This window comes from Cucurbita pepo, chromosome 6 (assembly GCF_057944985.1).
Source record: "Cucurbita pepo subsp. pepo isolate OVF chromosome 6, ASM5794498v1, whole genome shotgun sequence".
NCBI classification, from domain to species: domain Eukaryota; kingdom Viridiplantae; phylum Streptophyta; class Magnoliopsida; order Cucurbitales; family Cucurbitaceae; genus Cucurbita; species Cucurbita pepo.
In genome coordinates, this window is record NC_141803.1 from 7610054 (window position 1) to 7635918 (window position 25865).

At 35.8% G+C, this 25865-nt stretch overlaps 3 non-coding genes across 3 annotated transcripts; all 3 read right to left on the reverse strand.

Moving 5' to 3' along the window:
* Positions 1 to 2542: 2542 nt before the first annotated feature.
* On the reverse strand, positions 2543 to 2614 carry TRNAM-CAU (transfer RNA methionine (anticodon CAU)). The gene has a single exon. It is a non-coding gene; the product is annotated as a tRNA-Met (tRNA).
* A 5-nt stretch (positions 2615 to 2619) lies between these two features.
* On the reverse strand, positions 2620 to 2727 carry LOC111797772 (U6 spliceosomal RNA). Its single transcript, XR_002815598.2, has one exon. It is a non-coding gene; the product is annotated as a U6 spliceosomal RNA (small nuclear RNA).
* A 15163-nt stretch (positions 2728 to 17890) lies between these two features.
* On the reverse strand, positions 17891 to 17995 carry LOC111797757 (U6 spliceosomal RNA). Its single transcript, XR_002815583.1, has one exon. It is a non-coding gene; the product is annotated as a U6 spliceosomal RNA (small nuclear RNA).
* Between the last annotated feature and the right edge of the window lie 7870 nt (positions 17996 to 25865).

Here is a 25865-nt window from a genome sequence, read left to right on the forward strand (position 1 = left end):
TGTTCTCCTCCCAACTAATGTAGGGCATCACAAAAACTAAACTCAACGGAACCCAACCATATAGTTTTGGGTTAGATTGATTTAAGTTCGAATTTTTAATTTTTTTTTTGTTTCTAATAAAAATAAAATTTTAGTTCGTAAAATATATAGGTAGATGTAAGGTGTAAAAACCTAAATTTCGATGTACGAGACCATGTGTTCCTAAAGATAGCACGCATGAGAGGGATGTTCAGATTTTGGTAAGAAAGGAAAGCTAAGCCCCAAGTTCATCGATCGTTTTGAGATACTAGAAAGAATAGAACTAGTGGCCTATAGATTCCCACTCCCAGAAAGCTTATCTACCGTACACAATATATTTTATGTGTCTATGTCACGAAAGTATACATCATTCCAATCACGTGATAGCACATGATACACTTCTCTCGAGAAAGGATTTAACGTATAAAGAAGAGTGATACAAAATTTCTCCAAATTTAAATTCTTTATGGATAAGAACTTCAAGATACTCCATAACTAGAAAATGACTAGAAAAAAAAAAGAATATTAAAATTTTGAGAAAGTGGTAAATTACCTTATTTATAAAGTTTAAAAGAATCACGAAATTGTCATTGTTGACCAAATTAGATCCTCCATAGTACCCTTATGCACATAATCCACCGTCTCTTGAAATCTAACTCGTGGATCTCCCTCTAAATTGAATATGATCTAGAACGTTCACAGGTCATCAAATCCAACGGCTAGAATTCAAAACTAAATTTGACAAAGCTCTGATCTGCATGAGATTTTCTTGCGAAAGATCCAAAAGAATCAACTATGAAATCATGGCGGTTCTAGACTTTTCAAAGATGGTGGGTCTTTTCTCTTAAGCTATGAGCCATGTGCGTTCATTTGGAGCAAGAAGCAAGCAACATCGAGCCTTCAATCACGAGTTATATGCTTTTCATTTTCTAGGTTTTGAGTTCTCATGTTCCTTCCAAATTCGCTATAATCCACCGTTTCTCTCCAAACTTGTTTCTATACCTTCTAAATAAGATCAACCACAATTTTGGTAAAGGAAAGAATGGGCAAAAAATGCCCCAAACCTATTTCCGAAATTTGATCCGCTATTGAAGGAATCGTAAGGAGCTTAAAAAATTCAATTTGATTTTACACAATTCGTCATGTGAGACCTATCTCAATCAGTTTCTGCACTTCTAAGAAACATTTCCATAGAAGACCGGAAAGGGTAATAGCTCTAACAGTGTGCCCAATTAGAGAAATCCAACATCATGTAAGTTTTTGGGGATAAAACTCAAACTCTTGTTTCAAGCCCGTTTTACTTAAAATTGAGGTTTTCGTTAGACTTAGAGAACTAAATAAAGCATATCGATTTAAGGAATTGAGGGATAATTAGTCTAAGATCAAGCTGCATAGAACGATCAAACTCTACATTTTGGGTTTAGTTGCATACGAAAAGTTGGAATCCAATATTGGCCACACGTACATAAAGTCGTCCTCCCAAGTTAATTAATTTAGTTTGAGAGGAGTATAAGGAAGGATTCTTGTGGAAAAATCGTGGCCTTAATATGCAACAATAATCCTACTAAATAAACCCTAAAATTGAGTATTCCACGAGTTTGGAAGCTGATAACTTAGGATATAGTCTATGAAAAGGTGAGATATCGATCCCTAACTCTTTCTTGTAACTCCATCTTTTAAGTCTCATGAAAGAATTGAGGGGAGAAATGTAAGGACCCTAGATTTCTACCAACTTAAAGTCGCTACCATATACATAACGTAACTTCTTATGTGGAAATAATCAATTAAATCATCTTCGTAAACATAACTTTATGTCCTTACATATTTAAGAAAAGGTCTTTAAAACAATAAAAAAGAAATATTAAATGAACCACCATATCCTAACAAACCTAAAGTCTAAGAAATTTAAATACAACCTACCCTATGCATATGCTATGGTTTTTATTTGTGATGTCGTCGTCAATTGTGCAACCTTTACCTGAAATTTAGTGTCAATCGTGCAACATTTACATGAAATATAGAAATAGTACGTGGCATGAGTATTAAACCTGAAATATAGAAGTAGCACGTGACTTGAGTATTAAACCTGAAATATAGATGTAGCACGCGACTTGAGTATTAAACCTGAAATATAGAAGTAGCACGTGACTTGAGTATTAAACCTGAAATATAGATGTAAGCACGTGGCTTGAGTATTAAACTTGAAATATAGAAGTAGTGCGTGACTTTAGTATTTTAAGAAATACTCACAAAATGACCCACTATTGGGGTTAGAAAATGAAAAGACATACAGAAACATGGATGGGGCCGGTTTTTACTTGCGATGTCGTCGTCAATCGTGCAACCTTTACATGAAATATAGAAATAGTATGTGACTTGAGTATTATTTCAGATGTAAGCACGTGGCTTGAGTATTAAGAAATACTAACAAAATGATCATTACACACCTTCTAGGTGTAGGTGTAATAATACAACAAATTCATGAGGCCCCCAAACATTTTTCATGTCTTGGGGTTGTGCATCATATCAGAGCCAGGTTTCGATCCTGGGACCTGTGGGTTATGGGCCCACCACGCTTCCGCTGCGCCACTCTGATTTATTAAAAATCTGGATCATTTCTCGATTGGTGTGTGTCATACTTCCGCAGGGGCCATGCTAATCTTCTCTGTATCGTTCCAAGTATTACCTGTTTTAACCTCTATTCGATTATTTTTTCTCGATTTTGATGTTGACCGTATTATGATTTGAATTAGGTTATACTAAAGAAATTTTAGAAAATTTGAAGCTCCTAACACAAAAAAAAAAAAAAAAAAACTTACTAAGCAAGGCATGCGTCATCCATATAAATAGTCATTCTGACTTTTCTCAAGTAATGCTTGAGTAAGGACATAATAGTGTTAAGGAAAATTAACAAAATACCTTATCATGAGAGTTTATGAAGCAGACCAATTTTTATGTTTTCTGTTGTTCTAGAATGGAGGATAAGATATTATGATATGTGGTCTGGGTGACTAACGGGTGTTATTTTCCCGTTGAGTTTGCTTGAATGTTTAGGTTATGATTTCCTTGCTAGTTGATAGGGACATCTCCCTAATAAGCATGCATGAATGAGTAGATTATGTTTTTCGTGCTTGAGTTGATTGATAGAAATATCTCCCTAACAAAGTATGCATGAGTGAACCAGGCTAAGATTAGGTCCCTAAAGCTAGAGCAGTTTACATATACATATGGGCAAGTACATTTCTAATAGATCGAGTACCCTTGGATTATGAGTAGCGATCATATGTCTAGACTTGCGTGCACCTAGAGACTGAATTAGCCCCAAGGAACTAACCCCAAGCATCTTAAAAAATGCGAGATGAGGACTAAATCACCTAGATGCCCCTAAGGACCTAAGAAACCTCCATGACATCTAATAATGATTAAGAAAGCTTAACAAGCTTAACAATAGTATGAACAATATCATAAGAACCCCAAAGTCACTTGAGCTATTATTGAGTGTAGGATTGAGTCATGGCCGACATTGCAATCATGTAAACTGATCTTGAAGAAGGACTTGATATTACATGGGTAGTTAGAATGAGATGAGAACTTCTATTGAGTGTACAAACGGGTAAGGAAGAAGTTACGCTTTCTTAAACTAGCCTTGGAAAAGATTTGGGGTTACACAGGTAGATGGCTTAGGGTGAGTGCTCCAATTAAGTGTAGGAATGGGATAAAAACTAAGACCGCAATTCTATAAACCAATCATGAAACGAACTTGGGACTACTCAGGTAGTAGACTCATGATGAGTGCCCCTAGTGAATGTGAACACGGCGTTCGGCCTCCTGAATAGGGTTACACCGTTGTAAACCTGTACTTGAGGTGACACGTGAAACCCTCAAAGTGTGTTGTATGTTGTATGTCACGAGCACAAGATTCTTCTCTAGTATGTGTGTTGTATGGATGTGTAGACCAAGATACTATACACACTCTTTTTTTTGTCTTGTTGGTTTCCAGCAGCATGAACGTGTGCTAGCCTGTAGTCAGACCCAAGGGTACGCATATGAGTCCGCCTAATAGATTTATGTGTGCGTGCACTAATCATGTATAAACAAGTATTATGCATTCAACCTTACAAAAAAAAAAAAAAAAAAGAAAGATTGAAAATTTGAGAAAACGGTTCCATAGTTAACCAAATTAATAATTAATAATTAAAGAAAAAGTTTGGGATAATTACAAAAATTATCAACCATGGGATGTTTGACAAGTGGAAGACTCTCATTGGTGGAATTCAAATATGAGAAAACATAAATGGTAAGGAAAATGATTGAATTTACATGTTTAACCTCACATCTTCCAACGACACATTCAATAAACCCTAGATTTTAAATCTTAATATATGAATTAGGAGCTCAAATTATTCTTGCTTGAAAGAGCACAACCCTACGTCAGTACTTTCACCGATTTTTAAAACGTTAAAAGTAACGAGATTTATCGAAAGCTAGATTATGGGTATGCTTACTCACTTTTTTTGAAAAAAAAAAAAAATCTTCCTCTATAGACATCTTCGAGATTTTGGTCTCTTTAGGTTCATAAGAAGGAGATCTACAAAACATTATTTGAGCCTATTAGTAAGATCTAGAATTTGAGCGGTTTTGATTTTGTAAAAATTAGCTTGTTTAATCTATTCCAAAAGTTTGTTGAGCTCGAATAGAAAGATTTTTATGAAGCTCTTGAAGAAAAATAACCAAAGGAAGGCTCGACTTAAGTTTCTGAAAATTATGAAATTTCCTCTTCACGATGAATCTCATCACTTAAAACTTATTTGAATTGCTTTGTGGCAAGAAAAGAAACATATTTGCTAAAGAAACCATAAGCTAAAAGTCGCTAGAACCGAAGAACCAAAAAGTTGACTTTTGGTGAGTAACAAAATTTGGAATTTTTGAACTTTATCCACCAAATTCGTTCTCCATTGGTTCAGTCATGATATGGTTCTTATACCATTAGCTTTAGGACAAATTAAGGAACTAAGTTGTCGAAAAAGTTGGGAGGAGATAAGCTCTCAATTGCCCAAATAAGGAGAAACTTGATTTGATTTTGTGGGTAAGCTAGTACAGATCAACCTACTTTGACTCAACATATTTTTGTGGTTTTTGAACCAAATGAATTAAAATGTGTCTGAAATGATTAATCGTACGTAGGTCTTTAAGTTTCATGAAGAAATGAGAGAGATGGTCCTAGACTCACTAGAGAACGAATGAGTTACAGAGGTGGGAAGCTGTCTTTATCGCGTGTATTGTAAAGACAAAAGGTAGAGATGAGTGATGTGGCAACGTAGGAATCTGCCACATCATTCTATGCCTTTTCTTATATTTGTACAATGTTTGGATCCGTTCATCCCTTTTTATGCCGGTCTTACAATAATTTTTAATATTATAGAAAATAGATTCAACTTGGGATATTCTCAAGAAATTCGAGGAAAAACCAACTCCGGAGAGGTTGTGAAAAGTGAACTCTAACACGATCGAACAGGTAAATGGCTTCATGGAACGACCTTTGCTTTCTATTTGGGTTGGTTCACCTATTTTTAGATTGGCTCTCGCAATAATGTTTGATGTTAAAAAAACTAGACTCAATCTGGCACGTATTCAAAGAATTTGAAGAAATTTTAGTTTCGAAAGTGCCATAAATAGTGATCCCAAACACACTCAACATGTAATTAGCCCTATGGAGTATGTTTCAAAAAATAATTGTAGGGGTTGATTACGGGGCCTTGGAAAAATTATTACAAATCATGTTTAGGAGGCTATTTGATCTAGTATCATGATAACCAAGTCTTGAAAATCTAATAGTTTACGGTTTGGTACATTATTTTATCTTACAGCTTCAACAATGCATAATTGAGAACTCTAGTAGAATTGATATGTTTATAAGCTTTTCACCATGGCTTGGATGATGCAATGTGCTCTAAAATATCTGTAATGATCATATATACCATAAGCTACTGCTTCGTTATTATGATCCTAGAACCCAGTTTATGATTCTACAGAACATTGGGTTGACTAGGTATTTTATAAGGAAGATAAGGGCGCTTTCCCTATTCGTGAACTAGCTAAGAGGGGTTAAGGTCTATTGGATACACAGAGTTCAATTGTCACCCACAGAAGATCCCAGGAGTCATAGAAGGTATACTACTAAAGTTGTACCTAGTGGGGAGTCATGACGTTATACTGTTATACTTGAGATGGTGTGTGAGCAAGTAGTTAATTATCTTAGTTTGAAAGGAAATATGGAAGGTAGTTTATTGTTCCTTAGGCAGATAGGTTATTGTTCTAACCCGAGGAGGGGTGATAACTCTTCAGAAGTAGAGGTATATCAAGCCATTTTGTAGTTAATTTTGTCTCATACTCACCTTTTTCTTATTAATTGCTCCATTTATTCTAATTAGTAAGCATGACATCATTCATTATGGTTCAACTGGAGAAGAATATCAATTTGCATAAATCAAGCCTAATTGTACACTTAATTGAGTTATTTAGTAAAATTTATGAATATTTATGTTGAACCATGATGTCGTATCAAATCTGGAAGCAAACCTACTAGTGATGATTGGTCTGTACAAATTGCTAACCCTAATGCTGAAGTAATTCAAAAAGCAATTTTTTCGGGGAGGACATGGAAATTATAATCTAAATTAGCAAGACACGTGAGACATTGACTACCCAATTAGAAACGTCCTAGGTGGACGACTTATCCTTTCTCAGCCCCAAATGGGAAGAAACAAACCGTATAAAAAGGAAAGGTTACCTAAAAAGAAGAGGAGGCCACCAAAGGGTAAAACGGAAAAGACACCGGAAAGAAGAAGACTAGATGAGTACTTGAAGTTGATGCTTTGACCTCTATTGATGCTCAATTAGCTTCGGTGACTAATATTTTATAAAATCTAGTGTTGGGACAAGGTTCAATGACTAATGCACTAGTCGAAACTGCTGCTGTAATGACTCAAATAACAACTGAAACTTGTGTATATTGTGGAAAAGAACACACTTTTGATCAAACACCAAGTAATCCAACTTAATTTTTTTATGTGGGGAATCAATCTAGCAACCAGAAAAATAACCCCTTCTCAAACACTTATAATTTTGGGTGGAGAAACCATCTAAACTTTTCATGGAAGGGACAAAGCTCATACAATTAACAAATGCCACCTAAGGCAAATTACCATCGAGACTTTGGACTACAAAATCAAATGGCAAATGGTCGCAAGCCAATGCCCAAGGAAAAGGAACTAGCCAAGCTCAACACATACATGGAACATCTCTTGAGAGCCCAGTAAATGTTGTGATACAAGTCAGCAAGCATCCTTGCGAAATTTGGAAGTCCAAGTAGATCAATTAGCAACTGAGTTAGGTCGTTAGGTCGAGCATTATGTGACTATTCCTGTATATCTATTCGAGGAATTAGCAACTTGATACCTCTGTCCATTTACAAGAAGTTAGGGATTAGTGAGGCTAGGCCAACTACAGTCACCATCCAACTAGTTGATAGATCCATCGTTTATCCCTAAGGAAAGATCAAAAACATTTTCATTCAAGTGGATAAATTCATATTTCAAGCAAATTTTATTGTTCTAGACTACTAAGAGAAGCACGATGTACCAAATATCTTGGGAAGACCATATTTGAAAACCTGGAGAACATTGATAGATGTCCACAAGGGAACTATAATTTTGAGAATGAATGATCAAAAACTAGAATTCAATGTCAATGCCGTGTGCAGGAATGCTCAACAATTTATAAATTGATAGAAAATCTAATAAGTAGTTGGAAACAACCCCAAGAACAAGAAAACAACTAGAATAATTGCATTAAATAACAAGTAGAGTGCCATGAACTCTTAGGAGTTTTTGAATCACTGAAATTAGAGGTTTTTTTTTTTTTTTTTTTTTTTTTTTTTAATCAATGAAGTCATTTTTTCATCTTAGAAGCATAACTATTTGATATATGGAGGATAAACTTCATGAAATTATTCTCATCCTCTTCCGGATCGAGAGTTTCAAAGGGGCATCCCTTTTAAAAAAACATGAAGAAGAAAAAGAAAAAAAAACAAGTAAAAATTAAAATTGAAAACTGCCCTATACAAACTCATGGTCTAGAAATTTAAATATAACTATTCTTTGCATGTTTTAGTCTTTACTTGCGATGTCGTCGTCAGTTGTACAGAGGCCTTGCCTTTACTTGAAATGGAAGGAGCACATAACTTGATTATTTTAAGAAATACTCAATAAGTGACCCTCTATTGGAATTAAATTCAATTACATATAGTTTCATGAGTGGGACCTATCATAACTGTCTATTTTCCTACGGTGGCTATCCTAAATGGGAATTTGGATGTGTACTTAATTTCCCTACACACGGTCTACATGTGCGTGTATGGACCCACCAGTTGGTTCACACACCTCTTGGACCCATTTCTAGTCGAGCAAACCCGACGCTCTTCGAGCTTATCTTTGACACTCGTGTCGCTTCGATCTCTCGAATCTTGTGTATGTCTCGGCTTAACTTGAATGCATACTCTTGATGTGTTGGATGATGGACTATCTCAGTCGAATCATGACACTTCTCAATCTTGGCCCTCCCATGGTCGAATGGGTGCCACTTGAGAGTCGCCCCTTGATTGTCTTGCGTGTGGGGGTCACAACTTATTTTCTCTTAGTGTGTTGTGACACTCTCCCCCACTTAACTTAGTCATCATCCTCAATAAAATTCTTAGTGTCACAATCATATTGCTGATTATAACACCAAGCAACAACTTCGTATGACTTTGCCTTTTTAGGCTAAATAAATAAATTACCTATTCTTACGTCCTCTTCAAGTTAGAACAGTATCTACGTATTCGATGCTTCTATTGGCTAGAACAGTAGACTACCTACTCATACAGGCTCCTTGGGCTAGAAAAGTATAAGGCCATAGTTCCCCACTAAACATAACCAGAACTACCTTAGTAGTGTACATTCTATGACTCTTGGAGTCCCTTGTGGGTGATAACTGTGTACCAAGTAAACCCTAATTCATGTTGGTTAATTTACGAATAGAGGTTATGCCCAAACGTTCCTATAAAGTACCTATGGTTAATTTACGAATAGGGGTTATGTCCTAACGTTCCTATAAGGTACCCAATCAACCCAAAAATTTCGTGTGAATCAATAGCTAGATTCTAGGATCAACTAATTGTAAGACCATAGCTCATGATCTAAAATAGTCATAGCAGACACTCTATGCTACATAACGATGACCCAAATACTAATTGGGCACATACGGGTTTCCAAACCCTCAAACATAAATCAATAAAGCATGTTTAAGTACTTGTGAGATAATAAAACTACTTGTATTCACAATTCATGTGAGCGAATTTTGTAGAAGTGAATATTGTGCTAAATTATAAAGTTTTAGGTTTTCGGGGCTTGTCTTTCATAATGCGGTCAATCAGGCTTATATGAATGTTAATCATTTGCCAAAAGTTCTTATCGACTTCTACAAGTATTTTTTTAAACTTGCTCGAAATAGTTACTTACTCATTTGGTTGTGCTTAGGTGCTCAATTCACGACCTTTCCAAGGTTGAAATTCCTACAAACTTCTTGAGTAAGTGGCAAATAGTGTCTATTTTCTAGAACAATAAATATTTTTTTGAGAATCGGTCTAAAAGTATTTGAACCGATTCAAATATGTGAGCAAAGGTTGGTTTATATAGTGGTTTACGGTGGTGTTCGTGATCGCTTTTTGCTACATTCCCTAAGTTGTTTTCTCCCCAATTTTCTTGGGTAGATCCCAAATTGAGTTTTTCTCCGACATCAAAACTTATTAGGAGAACGGTCTAAAAAGAGGTAAACTAATCTATTTATTACTCAATAGGTAAAAAACATAAAAGGGAATGACATGACAAGCTCTAGAGTTGTCACATCATCATCATTTACTTCTAGACCCACGGACATATGAAAACCTCAACTTTCTACCCTCTAAAAATCATGTTTTTTCTCTTGATCATTGAGCACTTCCACTCAATTTCTTCATGAATCGTGTAGTTCTACACACCATGGATTGTTTAGGACTGATCTCAGTTCATTTGGCTTATTAACCAGCAAGACATAAGAGGTTAAAGTGGGGTACGTGAGAATGAACTTACCTAGATTTTCAACTTCAATTTGTTCTCGGATTAGGACCATACATTGCTTATTTTTTTCACAACTCTTAATTTTCCCTAAAGCTAATGGGATAAGATCAATGCTATGACCGAGTTATGGAGAACGAATTTCGTGGTTTAAGTTATGGATTTCAAAACTTACAAATTCATTGAAAGTCAACCTTTTGGTTCTTGGATTCTAGGAACTTTTGGCCTTTGGTTTCTTTACCAAAGATACTCCTCTCCTTGTCCCAAAGTTTAAAAAATTATTTTTAAAGGATGAAATTCATGTGGAGGAGTAATTTCTCGATTTTTAAAAACTTAGGCCAAACTTGCCTAAAGAAACTGAAGATCTTTCTTAAAAACTTCCTATTTGAGCTCGAGAAACTTTTGGGATAGATTTTACCTTCTAATTCATACGTAATAAAAAACAACAAATTCAAAATTTCTTACCGAGGGGCTTGAATGGAAAACTCTATCCACGTATTAAGCTCTTTCCTCTTCGTCTAAAGAGACCAAAAGTAGCCTTTGAGATTTTTTATAAAGGAAGATTTTTGAAGAAACCGAGAAGGTTTACCCAAAAAAATTTCTTGAATTACTCTCGATTCTTTGCCTAATTTTAAAAATGGTGAAAGTAGTGATGTAGGTTAATAATATAACGAGACTATGAATCATGCATATATAATTCTTATAAGATTTTTCATACTTAATATAGCTTACATGGCGTGGTGTATGGAGGTTTGTGCATTAAAGATTATCAACATCATATTATTCTATAACAAGAAATAATCATATTGTAGCACAACTTATAAATATGGCATAACCCAACATAGCATGGCATCGTACAACATAGCATAGTATAACAATCATAATTATGACCTGTGTATGGGGCAGGGAGCACGAGGCACATGAAATTGTATATCATACAATTCGCTCAACCAAGCCAAAAGTCGAGCCATTTAACGGCAAGCCACTTAACTGAGTAGCTTAAGTCGAACTTGCTAATTTAACCATGGAGCTAGTCCAAATTCATCCTTTGAAATTCAAGTCAACCTATGAGAATTCATGACACCAGATTAGAAGAGAGGTTTAATTTACCTAATGCCCACCATTAAACCTATAATTTATCTTACAATTCTTTAAATTGGCCAAAAAGTAGCCATACTCATCTCAGTTTCTTTTAGAAATTCTAAAATCAGCTTCACGAGGATAAAAAATTAGGGAAGGTCTAGAAAAAATTAGAACGGGAAAAAATGGAGCAACCCAAGCCATTTAAGCCATTTGAAGTCGTAGAGCCGAGCTACGCAATCGTTGAGGAGGAGCGCGGGTCGCGGCATCATGTCGAGTCAAGCGTGTAGATTCAAACACGGTTTAGGAGGTCTATAAAATAGGGCCACTATGCATCCAAACTCACCTTGAAATGAAATATGAACATAGAGTCACTTATCGATTATTTAAAAATAATTGAACTCGAGAAAAACAATTATTTAAAAATATTAAATAATAATTTGAATAAATGATCTTTACGACATAATTTAATATTCTCCTTAAATCAATGAACCAACTCCATTTAAAATTAATGGAAGGTAAAGGAATCTCATTTATCCATCTAATTTTATGAAATAGCTTGAAAAGAATGAGAGCCCATTCTTCCAAGGCAATGCATTTATTATATATAAATAAAAAATTAGAGAGATTTATTTTTAGCCATTTACTTTGATTTTGTAATCAATGAACAAAACAACCTCATTTAATGATTCTTTTGGGTGGGTTTTTTGTAATCGGATCTCTTCATAAATGGAAAGGGTAAGAGGGTTTTTTCCCGAGTTCAATGGTTTGGGATGTAATGTAAATTCTTTTTAACACGAACAATTTATGTTAAAAATTATTGTTCTGTTCTCCTCCCCAACCAATGTGGGACATTACAATTCACCCCCTTCAGGGCCTAGCGTCCTCGTTGGCACAATGCCTCGTGTCTATCCCCTTTCCGAGAACAACCTCCTCACTGGCACATTGCCCGGTGTCTTGCTCTGATACCAGTAACGACCCAAGCTCACCACTAGTAGATATTGTCCTTTTTGAACTTTCCCTTAGGGGCTTTCTCTCAAGGTTTTAAAACGCGTATGCTAGGGGAAGGTTCCACACCCTTATAAAGGGTGTTTTGTTCTCCTCCCCAACCAATGTGGGATATCACAAAAACTGAACTCGGCCCAACCCAACATATCGTTTTGGGTTAGATTGATTTAAGTTCGATTTTTTTTTTAATTCGTAAAATCTTTATGTCGATGTAAGGTGTAAAAACTTAAATTTCGATGTAGGAGACCATGTGTTCCTAAAGATAACACCCATGAGAGGGATGTTGAGATTTTGGTAAGAAAGGGAAGCTAAGCCCCAAGCTCGTGGATCCTTTTGAGATACTTGAAAGAATAGGACTAGTGGCCTATAGACTCCACTCCCACAAAGCTTATCTTCCATATACAATATATTTTATGTGTCTATGTTACGAAAGTATACGTCATTCCACTCAGGTGATAGCACATGATAAACTTCCCTCGAGAAAGAACTTAACATATAAAAAAGAGTCGATACAAAATTTCTCCAAATTTTAATTCTTTATGGTTGATTTAGAAAGGAAATAATAAAAGAAAGAAAGAAAATATGGGAAAATAGACTTTTTTTTTTTTTTTTTTTACAAAATTTCTCCAAATTTAAATTTTAATTCTTTATGGATAAGAACCTATTCAAGATACTCAATAAGAGAAATGACTAACAAGAGGTAACGAATTTTATAAAAAAAAATTGGATTATTGGAAAAAAAATAATATTAATATTTTCAAGTGGTAAATTACTTATTTAGAAAGTTTTAAAATAACCACCAAAGACCAAACTTTTGACGTCCTAATAAAGGAATATATGAAAAAAATCCAAGTAGGTCAATTAACAACTGAGTTACATAATAGATCTCTTCGAAAGCTGCCAGCAAATACCGAAACATAAAAAAGAAAAGGCAAGGAGCAATGTCAAGCGATAGAATTGAGAAGCGGGAAAGAAATACCCAGTAGGAGAGGTGAAATTAAAGAGCACAGTGATAGTTACTCTCAAGAAGTAGCTGATATGTAACAGAGAAAGGAGTAAATTGCTGAACAGAACGATCAAAATAAAACTATGCTAAAACAGTACAGTCTCCTAAAACGCAAACGATAGTCAATAATGAAGAAGAGAGTAGAACGTACATACCAACACCTCCTTTTCCACAAAGAATAAAAAAAAAAAAAAAGAGGAAGTCAAAATACCACGGGTGGAAGCTTTAAAGCAAATGCCAAATTATGTTAAATTATTGTAGGATGTGCTCGCTGATAGGAGGAAGCTTGAAAAATTTAAGGCAGTGACATTAAATGAAAAGTGTACTGCAATTCTGAAAAATAAAATCCGGCTAAAGGAAAAACAGAACAGGCTCATTCACTATTCTTGTATATCTATTCGATGAAAGGAGTTAGGTCGAACATTATGTGACTTGGGGCAAACATCAACTTAATACTTCTGTCCATTTATAGGAAGTTAGGGATTCGTGAGGGTAGACCAACTACAATCACCATCCAACTAGTCGATAGGTCCATCACTTATCCCTAAGAAAAGATCAAAGATATTCATATTTCCAAATTTTTTTTATTGTACTAGACTATTAAGCCAACTGTGATGTACCAATTATCTTGGGAATACCATTTTGAAAACCAGAAGCACCATTGGCCACAAGGGAACTATAATTTTGCGAATGAATGATCAACAAATAGAATTCAATATCAATGACAATTTGAAATGTCGAGCAAAGGCAGATAAAGTGACAGAAAATCCAACAAATAGTTGGAAACAACTTGAAATAATTGCATTAAATAACAAGCAGAATGGCAGGAACTCATAAGAATTTTTGAATCACTCGAATTAGAGGAATTTTTTTTTTTTTTATCAATGAAGTCATCTCTCGAGAACACACCCTTGAACTACATCTTAAAAGCATAACTATTTGATATATGGCGGATAAACTTCACGAAATTATTCTCATCCACTACAGGATCGAGAGTTTCAAAGGGGCATCACTTCTTTAATAATGGATAATTGAAAAAAATGAAAAGAGAAAAAGGGAGAGGGTCATGATTTGCAAAAAAGTATATCTTATTAGAATATTTTACCTATACATTATTTTCAAGTTTAAGGTGACTCTCAATGAAAAATGACAATCCAAATATTTTGTAAGGATCCTAAATTTTCTACTAACCTAAAGTTGCTACCATATTCCTATCATCATCTCTTATCCAGAAATAAACATTACCATAGATTTACACTTTGAAAACATCTTTAAAGCAACATAATGGAAAAAAAAAAAAAAAGTAAAAATCAAAATTGAACAATGCCCTATACTAACCAATGGTCTAGGAATTTAAATACAACTATTCTATGCAAGTGTCATAGACTTTACTTGTGATGTCGTCATCAACTGTACATATGTGTCTTGCCTTTACCGTTAATGGAAATAGCGCATGAATTGAGTATTTTAAGAAATACTTAGTAACTGACCCTCTATCGAAGTTAAATTCAATCACATACAATTCAATAAGTGGGACTTAAGATAACTGTCTATTTTTCGATAGTGGCTATCCTAAATGGGCAATCTGGATGTGTATTTAATTTTCCTAGACACGGTCCACACGTGCCTGTATGGACCTACAAGTTGGTTTGCACACCTCCTACACCCCATTCTTGTTGGGCAAACCCGACCCTCTTCGAGCTTGTCTTTGACACTCATGTCGCTTCAATCTCTTGAATCTTGCGTATGCCTCGGCTTAACTTGAGTGCATACTCTTGGTGTTTTGGATGATGGACTATCTTCCTCGGTTGTATCATGACACTTCTCAATCTTGACCCTCCCATGGTCGGATGGGCGCCACTTGAGGGTCACCCCTTGATTGTCTTGCGTGTGGGGATCACAACTTATTTTCTCTTAGTGTGATTGTGACATTCTTCCCCACTTAACTTAGTCATCATCCTCAATAACTTTTTCAGTGTCACAATCATATCGTTGATTGTGACACCGAGCAACAATTGCCTATGACTTCACCTTTTTAGGCTAAATCAATAAATTACCTATTCTTACACCCTCCTCAAGTTAGAATAGTAACTACGGGTTTGTTGCTTCTATTGGCTAGAAGAGTAGACTACCTACTTATACAGACTCCTTGGGTTAGAAAAGTATAAGGTCATGGCTCCCTGCTAGGCATAACCAGAGCTACCATAGTAGTGTACATTCTATAACTCTTGGAGTCCTTGGTTGGATAACTAATTCCTATGAATCAAGTAAACCCTAACCCATTTTGTTTAATTTACGACTAGGGATTATGTCCAAACGTTCCTATAAAGTACCTAATCAACCCAAAAATTTTGAGTGACTCAATAGCTAGGTTCTAGGACCAACTTTTCGTAAGACAATAGCTCATGATCTAAAATAGTCATAGTAGACACTCAAGGCCACATAACGATCTTTCAAATACTAATTGGGCACATACGGGTTTCCAAACCCTCAAACATGAATATAAAATTATACATAGTCTTTCAGGTGGGTTTGGTGTAATAGGATCTCTTCCTAAATGGAAAGGGTGAGAGAGTTTTTTCTGGAGTTCAATTGTTTGGGATGTAAATTATACCCAGTAGCAGATATTTTTTTTACGGGCTTTACCTCAAGGCTTTAAAACGTGTCTGCTAGGGAAAGATTTCCACAATCTTATAAATGGTGTTTTGTTCTCCTCCCCAACCAATGTGGGACATCACAATCCACCCCCCTTCGGGGCCCAGCATTCTCGTTGGCACACTTCCTCGTGTCTATCCCCCTTTGGGAAACAACCTCCTTGCTAGCACATCGCCTGGTTTCTGGCTTTGATACCAGTAACGACCCAAGCTCACCACTAGTAGATATTGTCCCCTTTGGAATTTCCCTTACGACCTTTCTCTCAAGGCTTTAAAACGCGTATGCTAGGGGAAGGTTTTCACACTTTAAGGGTGTTTTGTTCTCCTCCCCAACTAATGTTGAACATCACAAAAACTAAACTCAACCCAACCCACCATATAGTTTTGGGTTAGATTGATTTAAGTTCAAATTTTTTTAAATTTATTTTTGTTTCTAATAAAATTAAAATTTTAGTTCGTAAAATATTTATGTAGATGTAAGGTGTAAAAACTTAAATTTCGATGTAGGAGACCGTGGAGAGATGTTCAGATTTTTGTAAGAAAGGGAAGCTATGCCCCATGTTCATCGATCCTTTTGAGATACTAGAAACAATAGGACTAGTGGCCTACATACTCACACTCCCACAAAACTTATCTACCCTACATAATGTTTTTCATGTGTCTATGTTATAAAAGTATACGTCATCCCACTCACGTGATAGCACATGATACACTTCCCTCAAGAAAGGACTTAACGTATAAAGAAGAGTCGATACAAAATTTCTCCAAATTTTAATTCTTTATGGATAAGATTTAGGAAGGAAATACTAAAAAAAGTTAGAAACTATGGGAAAATATACTTTATTTATTATTATTATTATTATTATTACAAAATTTCTCCAAATTTTAATTCTTTATGGATAAGAACTTGTTCAAGATACTCAATAACGAGAAAGGACTAACAAGAGGTAAAGAATTTTATAAAAAAAATTTGGATTATTCGAAAAAAATAATTTTAATATTTTCTAAAACCTTATTTATAAAGTTTAAAAGAATCACCAAATTGTCATTGCTGACCAAATTAGATCCTCCATAGTACTCTTGAAATCTAGTTGTTGGATCTCCCTATAAATTGGATATGCTCTAGAACGTTCACAGATCATCAAATCCAACGGCTAGAATTCAAAACTAAATTCGATAAAGCTGTGATCTGCATAGGATTTTCTTGCGAAAGATCTAAAAGGATCAACTACGAAATCATGGCGGTTCTAGATGTTTCAAACGTGGTGGATCATTTCTCTTAAGTTATGAGCCATGTGTGTTCATTTGGAGCAAGAAGCAAGCAACACCGAGCTTTCAATCATGAGTTATAAGCTTTTCATTTTTTGGGTTTTGAGTTCTCATGTTCCTTTCAAATTTGAAAGCTATAGTCCACTATTTCCCTCGGAACTTGTTTCTATACCTTCAAAATAAGATTAACCACAATTTTGGTGAAGGAAGGAAGGGGCAAAAAATGCGGAGAACCTATTTCCCATTGGTCCCCTATTGAAGGAATCTAAAGGAGCTTAAAAAATTAAATTCGATTTTAAACATTAATTCTTCGTGTGAGACTATCCCAATTGGTTTCTGCACCTCCAAGAAACATTTCTATAGAAGACTTGAAAGGGTAATAACTCCAAGAGTGTGCCCAATTAGAGAGGAGTATAAGGAATAATTCGTGGGAAAAAATCTTAATATGGAACAATAATCCTACTCAATAAACCCTAAAATTGAGTATTCCATTGAGTTTAGAAGCTGATAACTTAGGATACAAAAGGTGAGATATCAAACAAGTAGCCGATAAACCCCGATAAATGTAACAAAGCACAATAATTCATGAGGCCCCAAACATTTCTCATATCTTCGGGTTGCACATCATATGTGAGTCAGGTTTCAATCCTGGGATCTATGGGTAATGGGTCCACCACGCTTCCGCTGCGCCACTCTGATTTATAAAAAAATTGGACCATTTCTCGATAGGTGTGTGTCATCCTTCTACAGGGGTGATTCTAATCTTCTCTGTATCGTTCCAATTATTACTCGTTTTAACCTCTATTCGATTGTTTTTCCCCGATTTTGATGTTGACCTTATTCTGATTTGAATTAGGTTATACTAGAGAAATTTTAGAAAATTTGAAGCTCCTAACACAAGAAAAAGCTTGCTCAACAAGGCATGTGTCATCCATATAAATAGTCATTCTGACTTTTCTCAAGTATTGCTTGCGTAAGGACTAATAGCAAGCGAGCATATCTTGCATGAAAATGCAATATATGTTAAGGAAATTAACAAAATACCCTATGATAAGAGTTTATGATGCATATCGATTTTTATGTTTTCCGTTGTGCTAGAATAGAGGAGAAGATATTATGATATGTGGTCTGGGTGACTAATGGGTGTTATTTCCCCGTTCAATTTGTTTGAGTGTTTAGATTATGATTTCCTTGCTAGTTGATAGGAACATCTCCCTAATAATCATGCATGATTGATAGAAATATCTCCCTAACAAAGTATGCATGAGTGAACCAAGCTAAGATTAGGGCACTAGAGCTAGAGCAGTTTGCATGTAGACCTAGGCCAGTATATTTCTAATAGATTGAGCACCCTAGGATTATGAGTAGTGGTCATATGTCTAGACTTGAGTGCACCCAGAGATTGGATTAACCCTAAGGAACTAACCCCAAGCATCTTAAAAAACGCGAGATGAGGACTAAGTCACCTAGATGCCCCTAAGGACCTAATAAACCTCCATGACATCTAATAATGATTAAGAAAGCTTAACAAGCTTATTAATAGTATGAACAATATCATCAAAACCCCAAAGTCACTTGAGCTATTATTGAGTGTAGGGTCGAATCAAGGTCGACGTTTCAATCAAGTAAACTGATCTTGAAGAAGGACTTGGGATTACATGGATAGTTAGCTCGAGATGAGAACTTCTATTGAGTGTAAAAACGGGTAAGGAAGAAGTTACGATTTCGTAAACTAGCCTTGGAAAAGATTTGGGGTTACACAGGTAGATGGCTTAGGGTGAGTGCTTCAATTAAGTGTAGGAATGAGATAATGACTAAGACCGCAATTCTATAAACTGATCATGAAAACAGTTGGGACTACACAGGTAGTAGACTCATGATGAGTGCCCCTAGTGAATGTGAACACGGCGTCAGGCCTCCTGAATAGGGTCGCACCGTCGTAAATCTGTAATTGAGGGTGACACGTGAAACCCTCAAAGTATGTTGTATGCTGTATGTCACGAGCATAGGATTCTTCTCTAGTATGTGTGTTGTATGGATGTGTAGAGCAACATACTATACACACTCCTTTTTTTCCTTGTTGGTTTCGAGCAGCATGAGTGTGTGCTAGCCTGTAGTCAGACCCAAGGGTATGTATATGAGTCTGCCTAATAGATTCATAACCGCGTGCAAGAATCATGCACAAACAAGTATTATGCATTCAACCTTACCCAAAAAAGAAAGTAGAGCCGAGGAATTGTCACAAAAAAAATAGGAAAAAGCCCTAAAAGGGTATTTTTGGAAAAATAATTCTAAAAGAGAGAAAAAATTTAAACTATAAAATCCAATTTGCAAATAATGCTCTCGTAATAAACCAAATTTGTAAAGATAGCCCTACAAAGTGGGAAATTGTAAAAATGGCCCATAGTTAAGCAAAATTAAGCCCCTCAATAGTGGCTTATTTGGAAGCTAGCAAATAAGATGACAAATTGATATTTTGGGTATAAAATCATGATTTTTTTGAGGTAATTACCAAATTAATAATTAATAATTAAAAAAAAGTTTGGGATAATTACAAAAATTATCAACAAGTGGAAGACTCTCATTGGTTGAATTCAAATGTGAGAAAACATGAATGGTAAGGAAAGGGATTGAATTTACATGTTTATCCTTGCCATTTATGTTTTCTCAAATTTGAAATCTTAACATATGAATTAGAAGCTCAAATTATTCTTGCTTGAAAGAGAACAACCCTAAGTCACCACTTGACCGATTTTAAAAAAGTCAAAAGTAACGAAATTTATCTATAGTTAGATTATGAGTATGCTTACTCTATAGACCTCTTCAAGATTTTGGTCTCTTTAGGTTCATAAGAAGGAGATCTACAAAACGTCATTTGAGCCCATTAGTAAGAAATCTAGAATTTGGGCGGTTTTGATTTCGTAAAAATTAGCATGTCTAATCTATTCCAAAAGTTTCATGAAATCAAATAGACAGATTTTTATGAAGCGCGGGAAGGAAAATAACCAGAAGAAGGTTCGACTTAAGTTTCTGAAAATTGAGAAATTCCCTCCCCACGATAAATCTCATCCCTCATTGCTTTGCAGCAAGAAAGATGAAGAAACCAAAAGCTAAAAGTCACTTGAACCAAAAAAATCAAAAAGTTGACTTTGATGAGTAACAAATTTTGGAATTTTAGAACTTTATCCACAAAATTCGTTCTCCATCGGTTGAGTCATGACATGAGTCTTATACCATTAGCTTTAGTACAAATTAAGGAACAAGTTGCTGACAAAGTTGAGAGGAGATAAGCTTTCAATTGCCCAAATCGAGAGCAACTGAGTAACCTACTTTGACTCAACATATTTTTTGTGGTTTTTGAACCAAATGAATTAAGATCAGTCTCAAATGATCAATCGTATGTAGGTCTTTAAATTTCATGAAGAAATGAGTAGAGATGGTCATAAACTCAGTCGAAAATGAATGAGTTACAAAGGTGGGAAGTTGTCTTTGTCGCGTGTATCGTAAAGATAAAAGGTAGAAGATGAGTGTAATGGGGCAACGTAGGAATCTGCCACATTATCCTATTGTCTTTTCTTATATTTGTACATTGTTGGGATGGATTCATCCCTTTTTATATGGTTCTTACAATAATTTTTAAAATTATAGAAAATAGATTCAAACTTAGAAAATTCTCAACAAATTTGAGGAAAAACCAGTTTTGGAGAGGTTGTGAAAAGTAACTCTAACACAATCCAATGGATAAATGGCTACATGGAATAACCTTTGCTTACTATTTGAGTCGGTTCACCTATTTTTGGACTGGCTCTCACAATAATATTTGATGTTAAAAAAAACTAGATTCAATCGGGTACGTATTCAAGGAATTTGAAGAAATTTCACTTTCGAAAAGGCCATGAATAGTGATCCCAGACACACTCAACATGTAATTAGTCATATGGAGTATGTTTCAAAAAATACTTGCAAGGGTCGATCAGGACCATGGAAAAATTATTAGAAATCATGCTTAAGAGGCTATTTGACCTAGTATCATGATAACTAAGTCTTGAAAACCTAAAAGTTAACGATTTGGTACATTATTTTATCTTACAGCTTCCACAATGCAGAATTGAGAACTCTGATAGAATTCATATGTTTATAAGCTTTTCAGCATCCTTGGTTGATACATTATCCCTTGTTTGAGTATTTTGGGCATGATGTACGTATATTTACGTTTATAACTGCATGATTTAGGGATTCGGATCCCGTTTGTGCCAAGTATTGTTATTGGATGATGGAATGTGCTCTACAATATCTGTAATGATCATATAGACCATAAGCTACTACTTCGTTATTATGATCCTAGAACCCAGTTTTGGATTGTACATAACTTTGGGTTGACTAAGTATTTTGTAAGGATGATAAGGGCGCTTTCTCTATTCATGAACTAGCTAAGAGGGTTTAGGGTCTATTGGATACACAGAGTTTAGTTATCATCCATAAGGGATCGTAAGAGTCATAGAGGGTATACTACTGAATTGCTGACCCTCTGTGTATCCAATGTTCCCTAAACCAAATCATCAAGCCACGTAGTATCCAAATGTACCCTAGGATGATAAGGGCGCTTTCTCTGAGTCCTTGTGGGTGATAACTGAACAAGGGATCGTAAGAGTCATAGAGGGTATACTACTGAATTGCTGACCCTCTGTGTATCCAATGTACCCTAAACAAAATCATCAAGCCACGTAGTATCCAAATTTTCTGAACTCTGTACATTGGATACTACTGTAAATTGAAGCAATTCAAAAAGCAATTTTTTTGGGGATGACATGGAAATTATAATCCAAATCATCAAGGCACGTGGTCATTGACTACTCAATTAGGAACATCCTAGGTGGACCACTTATCCCTTCTCAGCTCAAAATTGGAAGAAACAAACCCTATAAAAAGGAAAGGTTACGGGAAAACGGAAAAGGCGCATTAGAGAAAAGATTAGATGAGTACTTATTAAAGTTGATGCTTTGACCTCTATTGATGCTCAATTAGCTTCAGTGACCAATATTTTACAAAATCTAGCATTGGGATAAGGTTCAATGACTAATGCTACTTCTGTAATGACTCAAATAACAACTGAATCTTGTGTATATTGTTGAGAAGAACACACTTTTGATCAATGACCAAGTAATCCAACTTCAAATTTTTATGTGGGGAATCAAGCTAGCAACTAGAAAAATAATCCTTTCTCAAACACTTATAATCTGGGGTGGAGAAACCATCCAAACTTTTTATGGAAGAGACAAAGCTCATATAATCCATAGATATCACCTAAGGCAAATTACCCTCAACAAGCCAATGCCCAAGGAAAAGGAACTAGTTAAGCTCAACCGATACAGAGAACATCTCTTGAGAGCCTAACAAAGGAATATATGACAAAAAATAATTTTTTGATATAGAGTCAGTAAGCATCCTTGGGAAATTTGAAAGTCCAAGTAGGTCAATTAACAATTGAGTTACGAAATAGATCTCTTGGAAAGCTACCAGCAGATACCGAAACATCAAAAAGAAAAGGCAAGGAGCAATGTCAAGTAATATAATCAAAAAGCAGGAAAGAATTACCCAGTAAGGTAGGTGAAATTAAAGAACACAGTGATAGTCACTCCTAAGAAGCAGCTGATATATAGCAGAGAAAGGAGGAAACTCTAAACAGAAGGATCAAAACAAAAATTATGGTAAAACAGTACCGTCTCCTAAAACGCAAACAATAGTCAACAATGAAGAAGAGAGTAGAACATACGTACTGACATGTCCTTTCCACAAAGAATAAAAAGAAAGAAAAGGAAGTCCATTTTGATATGTTCATGGATATTGGGAAGGAAATTCATATAAACATACCACTAGTGGAAGCTTTGAAGCAAATGTCACCTTGTATGAAATTCTTGAACGATGTACTCACTAATAAGAGGAAGCTCGAAGAGTTGAAGGTGATAGCACTAAATGAAAAGTGTAGTGCAATTCTAAAAGATAAAATCTCATTAAAGGAAAAAGACCCAGGCCCATTCACTATTACTGTATCCATGGGAGGAAAGAAGTTAGGTAAAAAATTATGTGACTTGGGGGCAAACATCAACTTAATACCTCTATCCATTCACAAGAAGTTAAGGATTAGTGAGGTTAGACTAACTACAGTCACCATCCAACTAGTAGATAGATCCATCACTTATCCCAAGGAAAGATCGAAGACATTTTAATTCAAGTGGATAAATTCATATATCCAGCAAATTTTATTGTTCTAGACTATGAAGCAGATCGTGATGTACCAATTATCTTAGGAAGACCATTTTTGAAAACGAGAAGAACATTGGTAGATGTTCACAAGGAAACTATAATGTTGAGAATGAATAATCAACGAATAGAATTCAATGTCAATGATACTCTGAAATGTCCAGCAAAGAGGGGAGAAGGCTCGACAATTTATAAATTGACAGAAAATCCAACAAATAGTTGGAAACAACAACAAAAACAAGACAACAACCGGAATAATTGCATTAAATAACAAGCCGAATGGCAGGAACTCATAAGAGTTTTTGAAGCACTCAAATTAGAGGAAAACAATAATAATTTATCAATGAAGTTATCTTTTGAGAACAGAGCCATGAACTACATCTTAAAAGCATAACTATTTGATATATGTAAGATAAACTTCATGAAATTATTCTCACCCACTACAGGATGGAGAGTTTCTAATAATGTATTGTTGAGTTATGGAGTCTGCTCCCTGTATTTATAGCTTGGTCAATGGCTATATCCGGTAAAGCTATATATGGTACATAGCTATATATAGTAGATGGTTAAATCTGGTAAAGCTATATTTAGTAGACTGAACCATATATATATCCCGTCCAGTAAAGCTCTTAAATGTACTTTTCTATTCTCTGTACTCTCTTGTTGTACATGCCTGAAGTCATCAATAAAAAATCCTTTTAGCCAGAGTTCTCCTTGCAACTTCTCTCTATCCTTCTCTTTGTGTTCATCTAGATCGAGCGTGTGCGTTGTTGTGCGATCCTAACAACTGGTATCGATCCTAACAACTGGTATCAGAGCAAGGCAAAATTCACCACGATCTGTGAAGATGGAAAGTTCAAAGATTGGAATTGAGAAGTTCGATGGATCCGATTTCGGTTTCTGGAAGATGCAGATTGAAGATTATCTGTACCAGAAAGATCTTCACGAACCTCTGTTGGGGGTGAAGCCGGATACCATGACCACGGAACAGTGGAAGCTCAAGGATCGACAAGCCTTAGGGATGATCCGGTTGACGCTATCCAGAAACGTGGCGTTTAACATCATCAAGGAGAAGACAACGTCAGATCTGATGAAGGCGCTGTCAAATATGTATGAAAAACCGTCGGCTATGAACAAGGTGTATTTGATGCGTAGATTGTTCAATCTACAGATGTCTGAAGGTGGACGTGTTGCGGATCATATAAATGAATTCAATATGATCATAAGTCAACTGGGTTCGGTGGAAATTAATTTCGAAGATGAAATTAAAGCGTTGATTTTGATGTCATCCTTACCCGAGTCATGGGATACTGTTGTTGCCGCAATCAGCAGTTCCCGAGGATCTGATAAACTGAAGTTTGATGAAATTCGAGATGTAGTTCTCAGCGAAAGTATTCGCAAACGGGAAACTGGAGATTCATCAGGCAATGCTCTCAGTGTTGATCGAAGGGGAAGAAGCAAATCAAAGAGCTCAAACAAACATGGGCGTTCAAAATCAAAGAACCGGGGAAAATCTCCAAACAAACCCAACGTAACGTGTTGGAGCTGTGGGGGAAAAGGACACTTTCGGACAGATTGTACAAAGCTAAAGAAGAAGCAGAATCATAAATCTGAAGATGATGATGATTCTATATACACAACAGAAGATGCTGAGGACGTTTTAATCCTTAGTGTGGATAGCCCAGCTGAATCCTGGATTTTGGATTCAGGTGCATCGTTCCATTCGTCTCCAAGTAAGGAATTGTTTCGAAATTTCAAATCAGGAAATTTCGGGAAGGTGTATCTTGCCGACAATAAAACCTTGGAGATTGAAGGAAAGGGAGATGTCTCCATACAAACTCCATCAGGAAATCAATGGACATTACAAGATGTCAGATACATTCCTGGTCTCAAGAAGAACCTGATCTCTATTGGTCAGTTGGATAGCACAGGCTATGCAGCAGAGTTTGGAAAGAGTTCCTGGAAGATTGTGAAGGGCGCCATGGTTGTTGCGCGTGGCACAAAATCTGGAACCTTATACACTACTGCAGAGTGTATAAACATGACTGCTGCTGCTGAGAGTGCTTCCAATTCAAGTCTATGGCACAATAGACTTGGACATATGAGCGTCAAAGGAATGAAGATGCTCACTGCGAAAGGAGCTTTAGAAGGCTTAAAATCTGTTGATATGGGTCTTTGTGAGAGCTGCGTTATGGGCAAACAGAAACGAGTTAGTTTCACAAAGGCTGCCAGAGAACCGAAGAAAGTGCGGTTGGAAATGGTCCATACAGACGTCTGGGGACCATCTCCAGTTTCATCACTTGGTGGATCAAGGTACTACGTCACCTTCATCGATGACTTCAGCAGGAAGGTATGGGTTTACTTTCTGAAACATAAGTCAGATGTGTTTACCACCTTCAAGAAGTGGAAAGCTGAAGT